Here is a 6231-nt window from a genome sequence, read left to right on the forward strand (position 1 = left end):
GTAATGTGGTCGGGAAATGTTCTAGATATTGGGATGTTACTAATGATCGTTTTCACCACTAGTGTATCTTTTGATTATATTTGCAATTAATCACAATGTCCCACAGCTCTCCGACTAAACACCCAAAGCGCAAAGATGTTAAGTAAATAGAGATAAAACAGAGCAGAGAGACGAGTAATGATTATTGGCTTTATTGACCATGCTAGCAATTATTGTTTCTACTCCATAAGGTGTCAGAAAACTCAAATTGTGTAAAACCAACATAACAAACCCCAAAGATTTATATTTAACATGGATATGAAACAGAGAAAAGAAGTAAATCTTCACATTTGAAAGCTTGAAACCAATTAAAACAAACGTTTCTTCATGACAAATGATTGTTAGGATTGCTGTATATTGATTTCCTGCTGATTAACCGGCTGATAAATCAATTAAACGTCACCTAAAAATGTAGGATTATAATGTCAGTGCTTCTGAATCAGCTGACGCTTCATCTGAGCGCTTTCACACCAACGTTGAGCATTAACATGAGTTTAAAAATCCTCTGCAGAAGAGGAAGAACAGAGCCCTCCGCACGTCCACAGTCATCCTCCACGGACCAGACTGCAGTGCAGCCAGAGGACGTGTTGTGTGTGAGTAAGGGGCATCGCTGCCATTATGGATGCATAAATCCCCCTACAGCTGAGCGATCACACTTTCAAGCTGTTTGCATGCCTGCGTACGCCTACCTTTGAGTGAAATCAACAAGTTAACGCCCACTCTCCGGGGGCCGTTGAAAGGCATTCTGGGAAAACGCGCTGGGAAACCACTGACTGAAGTGGAAGCAGACGAGAAAGTGGGTACACCCAAGTTGATGACAAAGGCGTTGCACATCAGAGGAGGATGATATAACAGTGTCAGGAGTGTCAGAGGGGGGATGTTCCTGGAAATTTCTGCAAAGTATCCGGCACTCTGCTGTTTATTTTCGGCCATATTGACCTCAGTTGCAGAGTTAAGCGTCTTAAAAGGCAGCGCAGTCGATGATTTGTAGCATGATGGCTGACTTTAGCTCACTTATGCTTGTGCTCATTCGCCTGATGTGGTGGAGGAGGTGGATCGTCTGCAGCTTGTCCATCCATCACGGTTGTTTTATGAGTCAGCCGTGATTAATCAGATCGGTGGTGGCCAGATCTTTCAGTGTCCCCCAGAGAATGAGCTGGAAACGGGCAGCACACGTAGACAAACGGCCTTGACTGCTCCCCCGGATGTTGCAGGATTTCACCGCCGGCTTGTGCAGAGACTCAGGTGTTGACGTCATGGTTTGTCAGATTTGGGTACAAATGTCTCACTGTATTGTCAGCGTGCAACAACCTTCAGGAACGAACATCATTGTGTTTGTACTGTACGGTAACTCCCCCTCCTGTTTTAACGACGTGAGATTCGATGTGTCACAGGTGTACAAAAAGCCTCACACAACACCCGTGTGTCTTTTCAGATGACGCTCTCTGAAAGGTGAAACACTCAGGCTGGAACCTTTACTCACCTGCTTTAAAAGGTGACGTGATCTGATGTGACAGCTCCTTTTTTCCTTTTTTTTTTAAATGTCTCATTTCTGAGTGACCCATTTGTGGAGCAGCAGACGGTTTAATTAAAAGTTTCTGTGTGGATGGTGACATACGGCTGACCTGGTTGGGCTCGAGGCTGGCTGAGCTCGTGTCAGCTGGGAATGTAGACGCTTCTATTAGAGCAGAGTCTATTTGGAGTCGGGCGCATGCTTTATTTAAAAGAGAAAATGAAACATGTCCTAATGTTACGGCTCTGTTGGATTCTTTTTATTTCCCTTTTATTAAGTTAAGTTGTTCAGTCAAATGTTGTGGTACATGGGACGGCCCTTCAGGATTTTGGGTGCATTTTATGTGATTGTTGGGGCCTAAAACGCCTGATTTTGTGGCAGTGTTTTCAAAACGTTGAAATGTTTTGAGGCTTTTTTTTCTCTGTGAGTGGCTGGGACAAATGCTTTAATGAAGCCATCTATTGGCTGAGCGAGCTGTTTGTCTTCTGACATCACTTTGATGTCACGATACCAAATAAAATGTGTAAATACTGAACGACGATAGGCATTGAATGCTACATATACACATTGCAATGCTATCAGTATGTGCTAAGGAGAATCTACAGGTGCAGTGTGTCGTCTCCATTTGATACTAACGTCAGATCGATCACATTCTTAACAACCATTAAATGATCATTGATTAACTAATACCCAACCTAATATGTATGTAAGGTTAATTACCGTCCAGTTCGATTCTTGTTTGAATGACCCAATATCGATCAATAAACCCGAGATCGATCTTTAAAAACATGAAGAAACGTGTCTGATCACTCACGTTTCTGAGCGCTCCTGAACGCAGCACGACTCGTCGCATCCCCCCGAAACAATGCAGTGAGGGAGACACGCCCGGACTCGTTTACTGCAGCTACTACGGAGACATCAGACTCTTTTATAATCGTGTGTGCGTCCATGAAGATGTACGTTAGTTTTGAGCTGATGTTTACGTTACTCTCTGTTAGTGTCGGCTTTGGCTGCGAGTGTATTTTTGGCGTGTTTTTTCGGAAATCAAATGGAATTGAGAAATCCTTATGGATACCTCGCCCTGGTTCATTGAAAACCAAAGTACTTTGGTTAAAGAAATATAACCTGCCGAGCCTTCCCCTTTAAGGGAGGTGGCCTTGTGGGTAAAGTTTAGATGTGATGTAGTCTGGCAGCTTTGTGATTTCCTGTTTGTAAGTTAAAGAGAAGTCAGGTTTATGCTTCCCATGTGTTAGAGTGATTGTGTTCTTATAGTGCTTTTCACAGATATAAGACATTACCTGAACACAACCAAACATAGAGAAATAGAAGCATGAAGGTTAAGTTACAGCAGGTGTGAGAAAAGCACCTGTTTTATGCAACAAATAACCACCCATCCTTTATCTATACCGCTTATCCTGTTCAGGGTTGGGGGGGGCTGGAGCCAGTTGTCATTGGGCGAGAGGCGGGGTTATGCCTGGACAGGTCAACACACATAGAGACAGACGACCTTTCACGCTCACAATCACACCTACGAACAATTTAGAGTCACCACTGAGCCTAACGAGCGTGTCTCTGCACAGGTGCGTTCTCTTTCAGCCCACAAACACAAACCATTCTCTGTCGGGTTTCCTCAGTGCTGACTTTATTTTGAAAGGACACTTCTGTGTGTCTGTTTTCCGAGTTAGACACTTGGCAGCAGCGTTTTTTTTGTAACAAAGATTGTTTGTTGACTTGTTTTGCCGATTCTGTTGCCAGTGTCACTTCTCTGCACAGCAGAGCGACCACCAAGAGCCTCCGTTCAGACTGAAACTATTTAGCAAACATCGCTCGGTGTATCAGGGCTGAAAATGCTCCTCTCTGGACCAACACCTTCCTGTTGGCTGTGATTGAGGTGCAGCTCTGCGCGGCCTTATTTCCCCCTCCAGTCATATAAACCACCTCCTCCTGCACATACATGACAGCAAGCATGTTTAATTTTCGCCTCCTGCAGCCGTCACTGATACAAATGAACCGCTCCTTCCGTGGAGAGGGAATAATTAACGCCTGGATCAGATTGACTAATTACTCTGGTAATAATCTTTCGGAGGAAATATTCAAAGTGGTTTCGCAGGCCGGCGGCGTCGGGATCAACAGAGCAAAGAAATCTGTTAGATGTCTCACAATTGTCCTCGTTCACAGAGTCTGTCAGTGTCTGCCTCACAGTTATGATGAGAGCATATGGCGCAGTGAGCCGAGCGCGCACGATGCAGCCGATGACAACATGAACACGCCGCACGCACTCTGATTCACCCTGACGGTCTCGGTTAAACCTTTTGAATCACACTTCATAGGTACTTTTATAGACGACGTCACTTCACTGAGTTATAAGCTGTTTGCTCTTTGGGTTAATTTAGTGAACGTTATTTGAATGCATTTTTAGTTTGTGTTTTGTTGCTGTGATTTAGACGACTGAATGAGTCCCTTCTTGCTCTCTGCAACTGAATGTTGAATTCTGCTCGTACCTGTGTAGGTATGTTTCTGGCCAGTAATAATATTTAAGCAGAGTTTGTTTCTCGTAAATGTAGGTGAGCGTTTTACCTGCTCCTGCTTTTCATTTTTTTAAGTTTAAGTGCATTTAACGCCACTTTGACTCAGCTATAATTTTTAAGTTAAGTTGGGCTCAGACTTCAGGATGTTTTGGGCCGATTATGCCTGATTCAACCTTTCTTATGATCAGAAAAGAAATCTCGTGTGGGATCACAATTTATCAAATACCAGAATTTCAAACTGCAATACGATGCTAATAAAATAAAAGGATCCTCGATACCTCTTTCGATACCACGGCAACAAAATCGAAGTCCTAGGAACAAAAACAAATCGTGATTTTGTTGTTTTTAGTTTCCCACCTTCACACAGAGCTCGTACAGAAAAAAGTCACTACACAGACCAGCTCATTTGATGACTGTTAACAGTATTGAAAGGCTTCATGGGCAGGATTCTCTGTCTGTTTCTGCAGAGGAGCTGCCCTTCGTTTTATTGCCCTATTGTTCTTATTATTCTGCTGTGTTTGGGACATTTCTGGACGTCCATCGCTGGGCAGTGATCTGGAGCTCAGTCAACAGTGCGCAGGTCGGAACTCAAAGCGTAGCACCAAGGTGACATGGCTGTCTGTCCGCTCTCTGTCTGCTCTCTAACTTTTGCATCGTAAAGAGATGTGAAAGGGACTTTACGAAACGTCTTCATTTACGTTAACAGCGCTCGCTCTCTTCACTTCCTGTCTGTGTTGCTCGACCACAGCTGCTCTCCCTGATACTTGCTGCAGCTTTGAGTTGAAAGAACTGGCTGTAGATCTGTTGGGTTTTAAAGCTCCTGTAACTTCTGGTGCTATCGAACGTTAAGAATAGAGATTATATCGTTTTAAAACATTTGGTATCGAAAGTTTTGACAAGCCGACTCTCTCCAAATACAGTCTAAACCTTCTGAATGGCTTAAAGAGTCATGTTGTCACGCATGTCTAATATCTTGGGTTAAATAACTGGATGATTATGTTTCCTTGTCAGAGGCAGTTGTGGTCACTTTCAGAAAGTACTGAGCCCCTGGTGGTCTTGCCAAGCAACTTTAAACATTATGTACCTTTGGCTAATGTTAGCCAGCATGCTACTGCTGACAAAAAACTAGTTGAAATCTTGTTTAGCCGTGTGCTCTCCGGTTTTTCTCCCTGCAAAGCATCAGTGAAGCAGGTCTTTGACCATCTCAGTCTCGGTCTCTGTTTACATTTGCTTCCTGTTAAGATCACGTGGGAATACAGTCAATGACATCACACGGTGTTCGGTGCTCCCTTACGACACACACTGTAATAAAAAATAAAAGCAGGGACACTACAGGTTATTATCAGTGTTTAAAAGGCCTGGTACATGACACACATGTGCTGAGACATATCTGAAGTTCATGGGCGTGATTCACTCCTGTCGTCTGAGCTCTTCCTGACTGGTCGCTGGATTCTCCAAAGTCAAGCCAAAGATAAATGAAGTCTGCGACACTGAGATCTCGTTCTGCTGATTTATTCAGCGAGAAGCCGAGACGTCTCATTAATAAGTGATTCAGTCAGGAGCCACAATGAGACGGGGACCTGCTGCGTCACGTGTCCTCTGTTTTCTCCCTTTTTTAAACCAAACTCATCCAAACCAGGTGGATTCTGACCAAATGCTTCTTCATAATTACTGGTTAGGAGGAAAAAGCCCGTCAGTATAAATATTAAAGGGGCACTCCGCGGATTAAACTCCATGCCTGCAGGCTTATTTCTGCGTATAAATGTTTTAGAAAGTCATTAAAACTTTGAAGATGGAGTTTGGAAAAACATGGGAATTAACAGGAAAGAAGGTTCATGAAAAGGTTCAATTGAGGTGCATTGTGGGAGATGTAGGATCCAGGGATTGGAGGCAATGACTGCGTATGGGAAGTGGTGTAGCCTCCAGTACCAATGGCTTTTAACCTGCATTCTGTCTAATGGCCAGCAGGGGCAGAATCGGCTAACCCTAGCCCTACTTCAGACTTGTTTTATTATCTTAGTGAACATTTTGCTAACGAGTTAATGGTCTCAATCTGCAGATTTAAGTCCTCTTCAGCACAGCATGATGTTCATTTAGTCAATTATGATCCCATTTCACATAAATGATCGATAAAGAGGATACGCCTTTGGG

Source organism: Semicossyphus pulcher, unplaced genomic scaffold, assembly GCF_022749685.1.
Source record: "Semicossyphus pulcher isolate SPU_LCO1_2020_fin unplaced genomic scaffold, fSemPul1.0.p SCAF_5, whole genome shotgun sequence".
In the NCBI taxonomy this organism is placed as follows: Eukaryota; Metazoa; Chordata; class Actinopteri; order Labriformes; family Labridae; genus Semicossyphus; species Semicossyphus pulcher.